The sequence below is a fragment of the Pygocentrus nattereri genome, chromosome 19 (genome assembly GCF_015220715.1).
Source record: "Pygocentrus nattereri isolate fPygNat1 chromosome 19, fPygNat1.pri, whole genome shotgun sequence".
Lineage (NCBI taxonomy): Eukaryota > Metazoa > Chordata > Actinopteri > Characiformes > Serrasalmidae > Pygocentrus > Pygocentrus nattereri.
In genome coordinates, this window is record NC_051229.1 from 8,682,670 (window position 1) to 8,699,766 (window position 17,097).

Below are 17,097 nucleotides of genomic sequence, written 5' to 3' on the forward strand. Positions count from 1 at the left end.
AGTTGAGTATGCTCTTATATGGATTTCCAATGATAGGAGCATAGTATGCTGGGAAAGATGAAGACATACCAACCCCCTATCCTCTGGACTGTCTATCTCACTCTCTCTCTTTCTTCCTTTTCCTCTCTCTCTGCTGCCATGTCAGACTCATCTGAAACTAAGGCCCTAGCAGTGCTCCACTCTTACTACAGTGAGATGCTGGAGGAAAAGCCAGGCTGAGATTCACATTAAATTGGAGATGTGTGAGGGAGATGACAGTGTGCTGCCAATGTGTATGGCCTACAGAAAAAGACTCTCAGGGCCAGACACACGAGTGCAGATGCAGTGCAAAATATACGTTGATGTGACTAAAAATGTACCTGAATTTAACATTCAGTTAAGATACAGCTCATCATGTAAACTGCACAAAGCCCCAACCATGTAAAGTGCAAAAGCTAAATAGCAAATGAAGAGAGATCAGTATCAATAAATGAAACTATTTTCCACAAAAACACTGAACAGGGATGTTATTTTACTCTGGCTGGGAAAATAGTTTGTAAAACATTAACATGGACTCTGTGTGTAACGTCACTCCAAGAGTCAGACGCTTCTGTAACGATAAAGTTATGCAAGGCTTCAAAATAAGAGGTGTACTTAAAAATCATTATCCAAAACATCCAAGGGTTACAGCCAGAGATATGCAATAACAAATCTGAAAGGCAAAAACACAAGAACCCAAATCAAACAGGGAACAGGCAAAAATGTAGTCAAAACTAGTCCATTTTTTGCCTGATCCTAATGCATGTACGTGAGGAAGGAATGCACATTTTTCATTTTACCATGCACACAGCATATAAATATGTTTTATACATGAGAACATGAGACCAAGAACATGCACTCTTTCCAAAAGTATTCACTCACCATCCAAATCATTGGGGGGGGGTGTTTTTCAGGAGTTGAGCCCCTTGGCTCCGGTGAAAGGAACTCTTAATGCTTCAGCAGACCAAGAGATTTTGGACAATTTCATGCTCCTAACTTTGTGAGAATAGTTTGGGGACAGTCCCTTCTTGTTCCAACATGACTGTGCATCAGTGCACAAAGCAAGGTCCATGTCATAAAGACATGGATGAGTGAGTTTGGTGTGGAAGAACTTGACTGGCCTACACAGAGTCCTGACCTCAACCTGATAGAACACCTTCGGGATGAATTAGAGCGGAGACTGCGAGCCAGAAAAAGTGATTTTGCTTGTATGAATTTATATATGATGCACCATCGCCTCTTCATTCCAATAGTAACACTCGCCAACTGTCCACATGTTTAGTTGTGGTTGCTGTTGGAATAACGGTAGATCCCATTCTGATGTTTCCTCCTGGAGTGCTGAGTGTTTTGACTGCCACAGTCACTATCGTTATTTGCGTTTGCATCCTTAAGATGAGTGTTTCCTGCTCAAGATGCAGGACGAATGCATTCAATCTGCAGCTGAAACGGGTACAAAAGCCTTGATACATCAGTGTTGGTGGAAGAGTGAGCATGCCTTCTAGCTGATTTTGGTCTCGTTCTCCATTCATGTCTTGGTAAGCTGAAGGTCTGTAAGTTTGTAGACATCCAGTGTTTCTTCTGAAATCAAGGGTATTATTATGAAGTTTGTCATTGCTTTGTTGCAGTAACAGCCTCTAGTCTTCTGAGAAGACTTTACACCAGATGTTGGACAATTGCCATTTGGATTTGATTGCATTCAGCCACAAGAGCATTGGTAAGGTCAGGTACGGGTGTTGGATCATCAGTTCCGAATCACAAACGCCCATCCCAACGGTGTTTGGATGAAGTTCTGTCACTCCAGAGAATGCAGTTGCTCTGCTCCAAACCCCAGTGCTTGGGGGCTTTATACCCCTCTAGTTGATGCATGGCATTGGGCATGGAGACATTAGGGCATTCCATTCTATTGGCGTTGTTTTAGGAGATTATGCAAGCTTTGTGTGCATAATGAAACACCTGTGTCAGCAATCAGCGCATCCTAAAACAGCTGAATTCGATAAATGTAAGCCTGGACACTTTTATAATGTATGTTTCAGCTGTCATGCATGAAATGAACTGGAAAAAAGGCTCAAAGAATGAAAACATGGTTGTCATTAGTTCAGTGATCATTTTGCTTTATGAGATCGAATGTGAAGGTTAGAGTCATTATGTGTGGAGCATCTCATAAGGTTCAAACTAATATCTCTACAAACAGGGGAACAATATAATTTTCAGAGGCCCTCAGATGCTTTGCATATTATGGTTCTGATCCTTCCCTTCCACATATTAATATCTTATATTGCACGGTTATTCGGCTCTGGTTGATTGTTCTGAAGAAATTGTGCCATACTTTAGTAAATCAAATAACATCTTTCTCAATATGCTTGTTGTCCTCTTTGGCAGCATGACAGACATGGCTCTACTGAGAAGGAGAATTCAATATGTTAACCTTTACCAAACTCAATCACAAACTCACTTTATTAGAAGCACCTGCAACCCCAATTCCAATGAAGTCGGGACATTGTGTAAAACAAACAAAAACAGGATACGATGATTTGCAAATCCTTTTCAACCTGTATTCTATTGAATACACTACAAAGACAAGATATTTAATGTTCAAATGGATAAACTTAGTGTTTTGCAAATATTCGCTCATTTTGAATTTGATGCCTGCAACACGTTCCAATGAAGTGGGACAGGGGCAACAAATGACTGGGAAAGTTGAGGAATGCTCAAAAAACACCTGTTTGGAACATTCCACAGGTGAGCAGGTTAATTGGAAACGGTTGAGTGTCATGATTGGGTATAAAGGGAGCGTCCCTGAAAGGTTCAGTCATTCACAAGCAAGGATGGGGAGAGGTTCACCACTTTGTGATCAACTGCGTGAGCAAATAGTCCAACAGTTTAAGAACAGCGTTTCTCAACGTGCAATAGCAAGGAATTTAGGGATTTAATCATCTACAGTCCATAATATCATCAAAAGATTCAGAGAATCTGGAGAAATCTCTGCAAGTAAGCGGCAAGGCAGAAAACCAACATTGAATGCTTTGAATGGAATTAAGGTTGTATTTTATAGGTCCACTGAAGGTAGAATTCTGTTGCTGTGCAATTTATCACCTGCCTGTTTCTGACCATAGGATCGCTGTTAGATGGTATTTGGTTGTTGGACCCTTCCCAACACAAATGCTATGTTTACATGTAAAGATTTTGGCAAATCTAATTGAATAAATTCTGTTTATAGATGAAGACTGAGGTGTTTTTATGCTCGCAACAATCTGTTGGAAAATCTGGTTATATACCTACAATATTTAAGTCATCCAATTCAAAATTGTGTGTACATAGAGCACCACTTAGTGAAGACGTTACCATGACAACGAGCATCATGTGAGTCCAGTCAGAGTAAGATGAGTAGCAGTGAGCAGTGCTAATGTTCTAATTAATTACAAATTATGTTCGACTCAAGAAAATGTACTTCACATGTACTTATTAAAGAAGGCTGAGAGGAAGACGTCGTGTTCTAAGACACATAATCTGTACGTCCGTCCCACCGCCACCTTTTAAAGATCAGAGAGTAAACAGTTTCTGCTCCCACCATGTTGAATGCTATAAACTTTTGCTATGATGTGACACACATGCACCGAATGTACTTAAACGTTTCGATTGGGAATGTAATCGGATACAGGCGTTTCCATGGTTATTATTCTTCTATTTAGCTTATTATTTACGGGATTACCCACCTCATTCAATCAAATAGAAACAGTATTCCAAATGGCCTCAAGACAGTCTAGTCTGGACAGTCTAGTCTGATTGAGGTGTTTTAGCGTATTCTATTCCGATTGAGTTATTAGTCAGGTTATTAACAGATTAGGCTGCATGTAAATTTGGCTATTGACATGAGAGCATGTCACTGGAGACACACATCAGTGTCACTGCTAGGTTGAGGGTGGGGAATGAGCCCAAAGCAGCTCTGTGGTCAGAAGCTGACCCTTGATGGAGGAATGTGCAACAGCAAGGCAGAGCTACAATATAGGGGTTTCTAATAAAGTGGCCAGTGAGTGTAAATATGATATTCAGAATAGATAACTCTATACAAACTATACAAATTTGGGAAAAAAGTGGTTTTGCTTTATATGTGGACACTTCATTTAATTAATTAATTTTCAGTCAAATGGCCATTAAATACTAGTAAATAATTTTTCAGCATCATATATTTAACAGAAAAGCACACAAAAGCCTCAACAACTATATAATCAAGTTTTATATTATTGTTTCCTTCCACTTTGCCTTTATTACAGCTTTCAGAAGAAAGGTTTTCAGTTTTTCAAGGATGTTTTTCATCACCTCCAAAGTTCGGTTTCTCATGATCCAAGTCCCAGTCAGGGTCTGGACTCTGGTGCGGTCAATCCATTGTTCAGCTTCTTTCTTTGTTTGTGTCTGTCTCCTTTTCTCACTAAGAGCTTCTTGGCAGCTACACGTCCTTTCAGACACATGTGACACTTCTCACAGTGGAAGGATGGACAGAAACACCTGTGGATGTTTTCAGGTCTGAAGCAGCCTGATTGGCTCCTCTCTCTCAATGAAGAAAGCTTTAAGCGCTGTTTATCTGATGGGGGCAGTTTGGTGGTCAATCAGGTCTTGCACTGTTAGTTTTGGAAGCTCCTGTTTTGTCAGTTACTTTCCCTTTCATTTTGCAAGTCCATTATATATGCCCACTTCTTAAATGTCTCCTGAGAAATGAATGACTTGATCACATTTTTATCTGAAAATGAAACGAGGGAAGGGGGATCCCTGACCTGCACAGTCTCATAATGGCAGAAGTGCACAGATGCCTAATGAATTACATTACATTCTCTGTTAACAGGCTTTAGTCTGCACTGACTTTTGTCAACAATATCATGGAAAAAAAATTTAAGCATATTTTTTCTTTCTGCAAAGCAAGACTGCACACAGCAATAACCTTCCGTCAAATTTAAATCATAATAAAATATCGCCTCTTCTACTAATGAATCCCCACTTTCATCATAATTTCTCCACTTCAATAGATTATGAACGAGAAGTCATTACAAACATGTATCGCTGATTTATAAGGGTTCAGCTCTGTTTAGGACAAAGTGGCATGCTTAAAGATATTCCATAAAATCTTCAACAAAATATTCAGCTTCATTTGCAATAATACCACCTGGAGCACAATGACATTAGAGGGTGCCTAAACGTCATCCATGGACTCCCCATGAAAAAGCACACACTGGGTTCAAAGCATTGCTTTAAGGGTGAACTTATTGAAAAGCAAAGCAGGTTGCATGATGCTATTATTATAAACACATACTTCTGAATATTTATTAAGTTTTTTTTTGTTGTTATATTGAAAGAAACTCACAGTGGGAGTCTATAATTCTGCACCTATTTGAACGTTTGGACCGCGGGCAGTGACAGCAGGCAGTTCTGCCTCACTGGCCACATGAACAGGACCCATCTGTACACACTTGCCCTAACGTATGGAGCCCAGTCCTCTTGTTCAAGGTTAAACACAGTCTAAACAAAGAGTTTGGGGGTAAATCTGAAGTTCACAGCACCTGGCAGCTGTTGGGGAGCATTTTAGGTAACTTTGGTTCAATAGAGGAGTGATGTATTTCGCTTAAGGCTCTAGTGCACTTTCATTTCGTGTATATGTGAAGCATAGTGGTGGAAGTGCCAAGCATGTCAATTTATGTGGGCTTAGAAGAGAGAAGTTTGTATAAGAAGTACAAGGAATTCCTCACTCCAATTACCACACAGCCACATATTGGTAGATCCTAAATCATTCGTCAGAGTTCAGATGAATAATTGACTAATAGGCTTGCACATTAAACTTTAATTGCAGTTATTCTTTTCAAAGTTGCATCACTACTGAAACAGAGTTTTACTTTTACATGGGGGAGCCTTATTTTACCCACACCCCTGCTTTTCAGAGCAGGAAGTGAGACTGCATCCCCGTCCCTCATTGCCACATGGTGAGCAGTTAGATCAAGTAAATCAGTCTGAAAATCAGTGTGGAGCATTTAAGAATTGTCACAACCCAAACACATTTTCTGCGATTCTTTTTTTTGTTTTGTTTTAATGAAAAATATCATAATTGCATGTGTACACACCCGTTCAAAGCTGTATCTGCTAGTCATTGGCTACTACTACCAAAACGGTCACTAGTGAAACACTTGGTAAAGTTTTAGTACTGTTATGATTGTTTTGGTAGTGACAAAATGAAATGTTTAGTCATGTATTTGAATTAAATAATCATTAAGGCAAACAAAGCAAAATTATTTTAATCCAGATTTGAAGTCATTTAAAAGCCCACAATGTGTTATTCAATCTAAATTTGACCTTGTTTGGTAGAATAATCTAGGTTTAAAGTTTGAGGATGTATGAAACTGAAAAATTGGGAAGCACTAAAAGCATTCACACTGTCAAATATGCAGTAATAGAGAATATCTCGACTGCATATATAGAGATTGAGAAGAGAGAGAGGTGTGTGTGTGTGTGAGAGAGAAAACAGTTTGAAACTGCTCTGTACAGAGTAAATGTGTAGATCAGCAGAAAGACAAATGCTGCCTCCCTCAAGGCTGAAAAGCAGTTCTAACGCAGAACACAGCTGCTTGCATTAATGATGTTTAATGGCTCGCTCGGCCCTTTTTATTGTTATTGTATAGTGTTTGGCAAAGCTACACCTGCACCTGCCATCGTGCACCAGCTCTAGAGGATCAGAATGCTGTAAGCACTTTGAAACGGAAAACTTTGAGTGCAAAATAATTGAATGTTTTGCATTTTATTAGTATTAGAAGAAGTTTTTTTTTTTTTAAAGAAAGTTTAATGGACAAAAAATGTATTTAGTCCAAAACTGAGCGACTGAAATGTTATGCAAAATCTTTACTCAGAGCTGGGTCAGTTATTTGCTTTGTACAGATGAACTAATTATCAGGCTGACCAATCAGAGACAAAATGGCAGAGTACAAAATATATGGCGGGCAAAAGCTTAAAGGCTGTGGAATGATGATGAATACCATTGTACAACATAGTGACGGTTCATACCTTTTTTATCTTGTCTTTTTAAGGCTGGGAAGAACCGCAAACTATTATCTTCACTCGTTTAAAGAAACAATCTTTTTTTTTTTATAGATGATGTTATAAAATCTCTTTTTTTCTACTTTTTTCTTTTCTTCCTGTATTGGACTTGATGTGAAGTTTCCCCTGCGTCAAAATCAAAGTCTGAAAGTCGGCCTCTGAATAGGCTTTTCTAAGTTCACTGCTGAGAGTTGCATCATGCTCACATATATAGAGATCGAGATTTAGTTTTTTTACAGACTGAGGCTAATGTAGCTAACAATTAATGGACACTTTTATGGCACTCATTAGCACGAAGCTAACTGCATGTCTACATCATTACACACCTCAAACCGTGTCCAGTTATTCCATAATCTCGAACAGACTTGTTTCTCACTGGTAACAGTAATACTGAAGCCTAAATTGTGTCCATTTTTAACAACTTGACACAGTTCTGTTACTTACTAGCTACATTAGTCTTGTAGCTCCAGTACCTAGTAGCAAACATTAGACACTAAATATGTCTTGGCTGATTTATTACATCTGCAGTAGGAAATTGTGTAAATTAGACAACCCATCTCATTTTTTGCAATATATTTTCAAACTAGGCCTGGAAATAATTGATTTCATATTAATTTCAATTTTATTGCTAAATATTTACATGTGATGGGTTCACCCACCAGAACATAAGCTGCATACACTAAGGTGCCAAAAGTTATGGGTCAGGACCTAGTATTGTGTAGGACCCCCTCTAGCCCTGCAAAGTGAAACAACTCAACGTGGCACTGATAACACAAGTGGACGGTAGATGTCTGGAGGGATGTTGAGCCATGCCGTCTTCATAGCCACCCATGGCTCTTGAGTAACTGTAGGTGCAGGATCTCTGGTGCGAATGGACCTCTCCACCACTTCCCATAAATGCTCTACTGGACTCATATTGGGCAAACATGTGGGCTACACCATTCATCAGAACTCTTAAGAATGCTCCTCGAACCAGTTCTGGGCATCTTGGGGCCCTGTGGCACGGTGAAATATCCAGCTTGAATATCCTGTCATTGTGGGAGTACATGAAGTCCATGAAGGGCTGAAAATGGTTACCAAGCAGTGAAACGTAGTGCTCACTGATCAATGACATGTTTAGGTGGATCACTGGACCCGACCCACAGCATAAGAACACACCCCACTCCAGCATGGAACCAGGGCCTTGTTGACAACTGGGGTCCATGGCTTTAAGGGGCCTGTGCCACACACAAACCCTACTATCAGCCCAAAACAATTGGTACCATGACTCATTGGACCGCGTCACATGTTGTCAGTCCTCTAGGGTGCAGTTAGCAACCTCACAAGCCCAGGTGAGGCACCATGTCTGGTGTCATTGTGTTAACAGAGGCACATTGGTGGGTCTTCTGTTCCCATATACCATGGAAGCTAAAGAACACTGTACTGACCTGCAGGATATGTGTATGGGGCCTCCTGCATTAAATGTGCATGTGATTTCAGAATTATTAATTACCTGTGGTCAGCCACTGCGCTGTCCACTGTGTGTGTTATTGCCTTCTATGGTGCATTATGATGTACACATGTGACACTGTGCATCGAGGAATGTTAAATGCCCACACAACTTGTGAAATGGAATTTTTCATCCATGTGGCATCCACTATCATGCCTTGTTCAAACTCTGATAATTCACGTCATTTGAGGACGTTGGCCAATGTAACACCTCACAACTTATACAGGTGTTGGCATTCCCAAGCCATTGCCGGAGGTAATGCCACTTCATAATCAATTTACATACTGCTATCCCATGACTTTTGGCACATCAGTGCAACGATCAGCTTAGACTGACGTTTATGGTGTGAAAGGCAAAAATACAGCCAAAGAAATCAACTAACATCATTTAGATTGTCAGTTATTTCTGTATTTGTGGATTCATTAATGATAGTGCAGTAGATACAGTATGTCAGAGGATAGGTGTTGGAGCCTATTCCAGCTGTCATTGGGTGGAAGGCAGGACACATCCTGGACAGGTTGCCAGTCCATCGCAGGGCAGACCTACAGACATATACATTCACTCACACACACCTAGGGTGCATTTAGGCATCTCCGATTGGCCTGACTGCATCTCTATGGACTGTAGCAGGAAACTCATACAGACACGGGGAGAACATACTCCACACAGAAAGGACCCTGGTTGCCCGGCCAGGGAATCGAACCCAGGCCCTTCTTGCTGTGAAGAGTATAAATTTTACATGTTTAAAAAAAAATTGGGATAGTTTTTCCCTTGCATTTTTTTCAACCACCACCCTTTTGGAAAGGACCACCTGGCTTGTAATTCCCAAGTAGTTTGAGTTTGAGACCCCTGCTTTGAAAGGGGTCGCTTATAGGTCTATTTTTATATACAGTATGTTTCATATGTATTCATATACGCACTCCATATATGCTAATGAAGTTCTCTGGCAGGATCAATGTTAGCAGGTCTATCACAGTCAATTCTTACAAGACTTACAAGAAACAGAGAGAAAACGAGTCAGATTATGTTAAGTACAGGTAGAAGTCATACTGTACAGATATCTCCTGTGTTATACCCTGTTTAGATATTCCTTGTTAAGCCTGCGTGTGGTGTCCATGACAAGAGCTCTAGTGCTCCCCCCATGCTGGGCTGTCTCAGCGGGTAATGCAGTGGCTAATGGAGAATGTCAAAGAACACTTTATTCTTCCATACAGTCTGCTTTGAGCTGGGAATTGGACCTCTGCATTAATCATATACTCGCCCGAGGATCACAGCCAGGCATCGCACTGAACCCAGAGCTACAGCTGTCAATCAAAGCACACACCAGCCAATAGGGCCATGTTTGGATAGAAACTGTGGTTGAATCTCAAATAGTTCCTTCTTCACTATGTAAAGCATAATGTAGGTCAGGAAATAAGCTTCTACACCCAAATAGTGTAATATATGTCTGGTATAAACTTATTTATGTTCAATCAAAGCTGCACAACTACTAATCTAACATGTAATGCACTATATGGATATAGAAGCCTTAGTTTCATGACCTGTGCAGTACACTATGTAGGGAGCCTTTTGAGATTCAGATTGTGAATCATGATGTTGCTCAAAAGCCCTGCTTGATAAATAAAAATCTATCATTATTCCATAATACTTTATAATTTACTTATCCATGATCTAATGATGGTTAGTGTAGTGGTTAACACCTTTGCTTTCTATGCTGTAGACTGGGGTTCAATACCCGACCAGGGCAAGCACCCTACACTATACCAATAAGGGTCCTTGGGCAAGACTCCTAACACCACCTTGGCCTACCTGTGTAAAATGATCAAATTGTAAGTCGCTCTGGATAAGAGCGTCATGCAAATGCAATGTAAGCTCTGTCCTGTCAGATGTTTTCTGGCACTTCAGGTGATGATAGGCCAGTTTGGATCATTTGCTGACTTAAAACTTAATGAGGTGCTTTGGGTTGAGCCAGTAGATTTCAGGCCTAATGAAAACATGTATGTGGCTTGGGGGTGGTTCATAAGATTGGAATGAATTGTTATGAGTGTTTGTGGGTGAAGGTGGATTGTTTTGCTCTTTTTGTGGGTGTGGAAATATGGAGAAAATCTAAAATCTTGAAACACCCAACAGAAAGTCCAGGATTTTTTTTTTTACAATAGTGGTAGCCAAGCAAAATCTCCTGTTGGACAGGCCTTCAGGATCTGAACTGAAGGCCTTTACAAGCTTAGATTGACTACCAATATAATTAAGAAGGAAGTTTGGGTCGAAGCCATTTTTGTCTGAGAACAAATAATTTTTCAGAATCACTTTGTGGTTAACCAGTGTGATCCAAAGACTATAGGGTTTCTTCTGCAAACATTTTCTTGTTAACATCATTGTGAAATTTATGTTATTATTACTGTTAAGTGCTCTCAAGACAGTTCTCACTGCTGGCAACCAAATGGATAGTGTTTCTCCAGAATGTCCTGTCTTCAGTTGCATCCATCCATCTTGTTGCTCGCAATCTTCTTCCTCCTTTACACTCAACTGTTCCAAGCGTTATGGTCTTTTCCAATGAATTGCCCAGTCTCATAATATATAAAGAATAAGACCAGTTTGATTATGTGGGCTTCAAGTAAGAGGTGAGGCTTGATTTGGCTTTTTTCATATTCAGCTGAAGGACCATCTTTTCCTCCAAGACTTGTGGAGCCAGTCACCACATTTTTCTTTTCTTTTTTTTTTTTTTGGAACTCCTGATAACAGTGTCCTTGTGTAATGCTGCCACATGAAGTATTTTTCATTTTATTGCACATATCATAAGAAAATGTTTTAAATTAAAAGCCTTGCATGGTAAAACTTTCTTTGGGTGTATTAATAATAATTACCTTTAATTTAATACTGTTATTATTATTATTATTATTATTATTATTATTATACAGTGGACCAAATTGAAACTGAATAGCTGTGTAGGCTCTTTAAGAGCTCTGCTGGCAAAGGGAGGAAGAGTCACTGGAACAGATGATTGGAACCAGGAAGAGGAAGGAGAGAAAGTTTGGAAGTGTGGAAGTGAGGGTGGTGATGTGTTTGGGGTAAAAGGAGCACTACATCCTAAAGCCAACCACTCTACTTGGGAACTTATGAGCTCGGCCAAGGATTAATCCAGAGGTGCAAGACAAGGGTATGGAGGAACTGGAAGGTGAATGTTCTCTGACGGTCTTGGAAGTAATTTGATGTCAGGCCTGCACCACCGGTGAGATCTGACCTAGATATTTTTCTTTTTTTCAGTTTGCTGTAACGCATTGCTAAGGACTTGGGAGATTTTGGATTTTTGGGGGCTTTGGGTTTGGACTTTGTGGACATTGTGAGATTTTGATGGACACTGGTTACATATTCTGTATATAAGGGTTGTATATGTGCTTGTGTTTGTCCCAGTATTGTAAATAGCTGATTTTATGATTCAATATAACTTCAAAATTATTGTTTTTGTCTCTCCTGTTTGTGCTTAATAGCAAAGTCATTTACTCTTATACTTGGAGTGTATTGTCCTCGAACTTCAGTAACTTTTTTCTTGGTTAAGATGTACAAGCTGAAAGTTACACTTGGATGGGGTGCTAAATGCCAATTCTGTTACCTTACCTAATGCTGACTTGCGCCATGCTGAGTGATGGAGAGAGGGCCATTCTACTACCTAAAGAAACAGAGGTCAATTATGCTTTCTTGGACTCCATAGCTGTGACACTGCCAGTAATCCAACTCACAACATCAGAGCCAACACTTAGACAAGCAAGAATGAAAAGCCATTTATTTTCCCAATACAGAAAACCGGCTTAGACGTGTAATAGTTAAGTGATACTGTTTTGATCCCAGAACCGGGGAAATTCCACCTCCGCATTTAATCCATCCGTGAAGTGAAACACCACATACACACTAGTGAACACACACACTAGGGGGCAGTGAGCACACTTACCCGGAGCGGTGGGCAGTCCTATCCATGGCACCTGGGGAGCAGTTGGGGGTTAGGTGTCTTGCTCAAGGACACCTCAGTCATGAACTGTCAGCCCTGGGGATCGAACCGGCAACCTTCCGGTCACAGGGCCAGCTTCCTAACCTCCATCCCACGACTGCCCCCAAAAATGTGGAGCGCTTCACGGATTTGCGTGTCATCCTTTTGCAGGGGCCACGCTAATCTTCTCTGTATCGATCCAATTTTAGTATATGTGCTGCTGTAGCAGTAGTTTAGGTACAAAACTATTATTTGACATTATCAATAATGATGACACTAAAAGTTGTTGACACATATTGTCAATGTCACTTTTTCATTTGCATTTTCAAAGTGACATCTAATTTAGAGTGTGTTAATGACTTAACCTGAAGACGGTGGCAATTCACTTAGTGTTGAGCAGATAGCAAAAGAAAAAGAACGTATGGCTAAAAGTTGTAAAAAGTCTGGGAGCATTTTCTTAAAACAAATGACAAAGTCACAATCCACAAAAGCACAACTTGTACTTGAACTGCCAGAGAAGAAAACATGATGATGTTGATTCAGAAGCAGCAGAGCGGTCAATAAACTGTAGCTTTCCTGCCATGATGGACTGATATAACGATCCCCTTACAAACATCAGTAAAGCCCTTATGTTACATCACTAACGTTAACCACGGGAATATTCTGTATCAGTTTCTGTTAATTAGAAGTATTTAACAGCTATTCAAATACTGAAGGTTCAGCAGCTCATCCTGTCATATCATTACATACATTATCCAGCCAAGTACTTACGACTGCTTAATTAGCTTAAACTAATACAACTCATTTTGCCAACTGGAAACCTGTTTCCACACAGTGAAACTAGCATGTTAACCCTCTATTACACAATGTTGCCTTAGGTCAACAAACTCATTTTCCTGACTTTACAATAATAGTATACATATTTAAAGACAATGATATGGTTAACGATAAAGGGAAGAGTTCAAATAAGTCAATAAAAAGTATGTACTTGGTCATACTGTCTCAAATTTTATTTCAACTTTTAAACTTCAACACTATTATTTTGTTGTTATTGTTGTTATGAGAATTTGCAGAAATATGTTTGTTGCCCATAAGCAACACTGTGTGACAATGGCACAGATTTAGCCATTCACAAGCCAAGTCTCACCACTTCAGAGAACATGGCTTTATATACCATTTCTTCCCACTGTCGCACAAGGTTACCTCAAGGTAACATATTCCAAAAGCATATTCCCCCACATACATCATCTTTTTTTGTGTCTTTGAAATGAATAAACAGATCTGAAAAAATAAATCAAGGAACATTTTATGCAGGAAAAAAAGTGAATTATAATAGCTTTTTTTAATTGCTCTCATAAGGCGTGCAGTAAAGTGTTAATGTCTCTTATTTTGTGACACATTTCGGTAACACTTTACATTAAAGGTACATGACCTGTCAGTAATTAAGGCATTTACTAATGAACACCTAATCAGAAAGTAATGAGTCAGTAATCAGAAACAATAAGTCATATATTAACAACCACAAGACTAAATTACTAACACATGTACTAATAAATGAAGATAATAAAGGCTTTATTCAGTGCCTGAATTTATTAGGAATTCATGTGTTAATTAAACATACAAAAAAGCTGCAATGTCAAACTGTTACAACATAAACTGTTTTATGTTTAATAAACTGTAAACGAGTTTATTTACTGAAAATAGGCTTTTGATTTAATTATAACTGCGAATTATCTTAATATATGCCACAGTTATTCTGAAAAATATCTTCAGAAAAATGAAAATGTGTTTCCCATTATGCATCTGTTATTTTTTTTTTTAAAATTGCTATATCTAAATGTTTTGGTAATGGAAACACAGCAGTTTGAAATGTACCACTTCAACTGTTTCCACAGCTGGAAATTACTGCTATTTGTCTATCCAGTAAATGGCAGTAATTGCGATAAATGCTATCTGTCAAGTGGCCATAGAGTCTTGAGTGACTATATCTCGTAAAATGTTTAAGTGAATGAAAATAATTGAAATAAAAAAAAAAAATCTTCGTTTCTCTTTTTGCCTTTTTTTCAGTATTTTGCTTTTACATTTAAAGGTGAGTTATGCCTACTGTATTATATACAGAATTTACATGGCAGATATATTTATCCGTGGTATTGCGGTCTGAGTGTCAGTGCTAGTGTTTATTTTTGTGCCTCACCTCTTTTTAAACCAACATGTAAAACATGCAGCTGTTCTGTGGTGAAACAGAATGGATTCGCAATGCTATTATTTCTAAATTCGTTGTAAAGTAGCTTGAATATTAGTTTTTTCTGCACTTATTTGCAGTAAACATTTTTTGGTTTTAAGAGTAGTAAGGTGTTTGTGTTTGTTACGAGCGTCGTGTGATTCTAGTAGTAATATGTGGCGTCCGGCACGTCTCAGACACGTCTGGTTAAAATCAAATGCTGATTTTATGCTGCTTGGTTCATCTGTTATTTCTCCTTTGACAGGGACTCTTATTCTGAATGGCTGTGTGTGCGGGGTGGCAGCGCCTCACAGGGCCTAGTAAACAGACTGAGCCGAGACTGAGAGAGGGTGCAAACTGCGCTTAGCCGAGCGCTGACCTGGCGCGATGTTTGTGCTCCGTTCCGTTTTTCCGTAAACCTTCCAAATCTTCAACTTGTGTGAGTTATTTGGAAACATCGCTCGCTGCAATATGAGCATCTTCGTGATGTTATTTAGAGAGCTGGTCCGTTTCACAGATGTTTGTGGAACAGCAGAACCAGTACATATTGGTTCCACTTCATTTTCCCTGAGCTACAGTGACATTCACCTGTTCTGTGTATTGTGTAGAGGTCCTTTATTCCAGTGAGTTTCATCAATGTGATGTTTTATATGAGCCATATTGTACTTATCTTTCATCACTGTTCTTTAGAGGGAAAAAGAATGACTGTCAGTTTGGTAAGTAAATAAAAAAGGGCGGGGCGGGGCGGGCCGGCACAAACATTATGACTTCATCATGAGGAATTAGTATATAATAAATATATAATAAGTATATAATAAAGTGTGATTTGTTCACCACTTTACTTTCAGGGGTACAAACATTATGAATTCATCATGAGTCATCAGTAATCACTGCTTTCCTTCTAGTGAATCGAGAACTGACGCTGCACAGTGTTGTATTTTTCTCACTCTGACACGCCTCAACCAGCACAACAGGGGCTTGTAAATTAGCTGTTGAGTTCATTCAGGTGTGTTAGATGTGGGAAAGCACAAAAATCCACACACAATTAAGGATTCTCATAACCCTATGAGAAAGGCCCTGCACTCTCCCTATCAATAATGAACTCATTTCTGAGTTCAGTGGTAACTCTAGGATAAACCAGTCCCTCATGAAGCTCTGTGTATGAATATAGAAGTTAAAACATGTCATATTATTAACATGAAAGATGAACTATAAACTATGGCAACTGTCACAAATGAGGACTAGTTGCAAAACAATGTCAGTGTAAGCTTTTCATTTGATCAAACAGTCAAAGGTGGGTAGAAACAGACGAGGTAACACAAGAAATCAAAAACAAACTCAAGACCTGACAGATAGAAACAGGCGAATACAAGGGCTGCTTACATAGCATGATGAAGCAGAAGGACAAGATGATGAGAGGATGGAGCTACAGAAAAAAACAGTTGCCTTTGATAGGCATAATGTTCCAGAGCAGTGTGTCTGAGGGGGTCTTGTGACAAGATTAATTAACACATGAATTCCTAATAAATTCAGGTACTGAATAAAGCCTTATTACCTTCATTCATTAATACATGTGTTAGTCATTTAGTCTTATGGTTGTAAATATATGACTTTTCCATTGGTTCCTGATTAATGACTCATTACTTTCTGATTAGTTATTAATTAGTAAATGGCTTAATTACTGGCGGATCATGAACACTTAATGTAAAGTGGTACCCATGTTTCTATAGTGGTAATTTAGCTCTTGGTGAGCCTGACTGTGTCAGAACAAAAAGAGATTTTTCATCAGTTATTTGCCATGAATAATCAAATATCAGTTTTTTTGCAGCCCTAGTTTGTTTATTTGGGCATGTTGCCAACTACAAAATGATGTGGGATCTCACAGGTCTGTTTGTGTGTGTGAGAGAGTAAAAGAAGGGAGGAGGGATATTTGCAAAAGAGTAGAGACACATACTGATACAATCATTGGCTCTTGACCTTGCACTCACTTTGACCTTCACACGTCCACACACCCTCAGGACACGCCGCAACCCTGCTGAAAATACTAAATAACAATCTTAATCCCATATTCAGACCGCAGGCTCATTTTGAGCCATCATAAGTCATAATTAGTGCCCTAATGTGCAGGAACTGATGTGCTTATGGAGAGGCAGAATGAGAGCCTGTGGGAAAGAGTGGCCGATCGATAGTGCATGATGGTCCTGTCGATAATGAAAACCGGGCTATGGGGGAAGCTATGTTGGATCTCAGCAGGTGTCTTTGGGCTGATTAGCAGCGCCGTTTGATCCATAAGGGCTTGTGTGTGAATGTGTGCGG

The 17,097-nt window shown here is 39.4% G+C and overlaps 1 non-coding gene across 1 annotated transcript; it reads right to left on the reverse strand.

The window, feature by feature from the left end:
• Positions 1-12,686: 12,686 nt before the first annotated feature.
• LOC119261661 lies at positions 12,687-12,789 on the reverse strand. The gene has a single exon (XR_005129154.1). It is a non-coding gene; the product is annotated as a U6 spliceosomal RNA (small nuclear RNA).
• Between the last annotated feature and the right edge of the window lie 4,308 nt (positions 12,790-17,097).